The following is a 2,353-nucleotide window of genomic DNA, read 5'->3' on the forward strand; positions in this document are numbered from 1 at the left end:
TGCACCTTGGAAATCCAGGAATACCGCGATTGTGGGTCGCTTACATGTATGGCGTTGTTCTAATACCTGGTGGAGTGTGAAGACTCGGTCAACGCAACTCCTATCAGGCCGAAATTCCACTAGCTGCACTCGAGTCAGTATCTCACTAGGCACCACAAGACTACGAAAAACAAGTGGGACCGACATTCGCTACGACCGTGGTCGAGCGGATTCCCCTGTAGATACCACTCACTACGAGATAGTTTTATGGGAATGGGTACTATCGCCCACTATCCCTAGTCATCCGGGACAGAGTACTCTTCCCAAACGCAAGCAAACAGACAAGCGCCGAGTGAAGAATTCAACCCCATCTTTGAATAAGGCGGCCGTAGGTCATCCGGACCAGAAGCTCTTCAGCGCCTGACAGAACACATGCAGTCGTAGATCTCCGAGGATGTAGGTGGTTCCACGTTTATTGTCTAGAGTTATGCGTCAAATGTGGGCTCCAGGTGAGCGGCAGCTGGTGACCACGATGATTGTTCGAAGTATTCGGCTCAACGGTTGAGGCTTTCTTTTTATTCAAGATGATCACTTCTTTCCCATCCTTGATGGTTTCGCTCATAGGTGATTTCCGGAGACCGGTCCCACGAATCAACTGAAGTAATCTTCGGGCATTATCGGCTTTCCAGACCTCTTTCATTTCCTTGGATTTCGGTGTCCACTCCACGGTCGGCTCGCACGCTATTTCATTTGATGTCTGATAATTTGTCGCATCAAGTAATGTTCGTGTGGTAATGGTATTTTTCCCAGCTTAGTTCCCGGTCTGAGCCTCCCAAGCTGGCGTTCACGTCAAAACAGTCACCAAAGGTGCACAAGGTATATTAAAACCCAAAACGAAGTCAGGAACACTTGTACATCGCTTCATACATACAGCATAGGCGGCAATAACTTTCTGGGAATTCTGACGCGTTCTGGATGAGGCACTGGCAACCGGCATTCAGCCAATGCTGGGTCGTGATTGATTGTTGGCCCAGAATTTCGACCAATCAGATCTCGGCTTGATGCCGAATAGGCTAGCGTCCCGAATTTTTGGGCAATCTTGGGTGGGATCAACTTCTCGGCCTCAGCAGTGTAGTATACGGTGTCTGTCATTTAATTGATTCATATGTTAGTATTGGTGATGTACGACATTGCTTACTGGGCTTTGGCTCATGAGATTTGTTTCTGTATTCCATCCACAGAAATTATCGTGAACGCCTACCTAACGGAGAATCACTGTCCCTTGGTGCTTCCATAGCGTGCATATTACATAATTGCTGACCACACCAGAATGGTTACCACACACAGAGTAGACCTAGCACAACGATCCTGGCTCTACATATGTGCATGCAGGCCTCAGAGCTAGCACGTTGCTCACTCATTCATGGCAGACGCAGCGCCAGATACAGCAACCTCTGCACACGCTCACCAGCCTAACGCACCACACCACTAGTACCGGCCGGTTCACGTAGGTCATGGTACATCGGGGACGGTGTTCTTCAAAAAGGAGGCCAGTGTAGTATACGGTGTCTGTCATTTAATTGATTCATATGTAAGTATTGGTGATGTACAACCTTGCTTACTGGGCTTTGGCTCATGAGCCTTGTTTCTGTGTTCTATCCACAGAAATTGTCGCGAAAACCTGCCTCACGGAGAATCACTGTCCCTTGGTGCTTCCATAGCGTGCATATTACAGCAGCACCTGACTGGGAGCCGTAAAGAGAGGGCCGTTTGGAGTTTCGCCTGACAGTTTGGGACCGGCTGGGATATTTCTCCGAGGTTTAAGCAGTGACACTGTTCGGTCTGATATCCGGTACTTCAGTGCAACTGATAGTGCTGTGCCACAGGCTAAATTCCAGGCATTATGCAGAGAGGTGGCAACCTCGTCCCAGCATGAGTTCTCATCTGATGGTGGAGCACTTGGAAGAGACCCTAAAATTCGTCTCACATCCGGATCTATCAGTCTTTCAGTTGCCAAGCGATTTACCCGCACCTTCCGCGGCCCTGGAAAATGTAGGGAGAGGCGACTTCGGACGAGCGCGTTGTCGTAACCCACAAATGTGTTCCAAAACGACAGCCAGTCAGTCATTGACCCTCGCCATCGCTAACTGATGGCAGTTTGATCGATTTGAGTTTGTGGCCCGGCATGTTGTTGAAGGACACCATGTATCCAGACTACTTCGGCTATTTCGGAAGTTAGTATTGCGTAAAAACAGTCTGCGATCTGCACGCAGTTGAAGCAATCGCTCACCATCATCATCGACAGCATGACATCAGTGTTCAACACCGATGCTTCACTGCCGTACAACCATGACTTATTTGAAAGCCTTATTGT

This window comes from Opisthorchis viverrini (genome assembly GCF_000715545.1).
Source record: "Opisthorchis viverrini unplaced genomic scaffold opera_v5_211, whole genome shotgun sequence".
In the NCBI taxonomy this organism is placed as follows: domain Eukaryota; kingdom Metazoa; phylum Platyhelminthes; class Trematoda; order Opisthorchiida; family Opisthorchiidae; genus Opisthorchis; species Opisthorchis viverrini.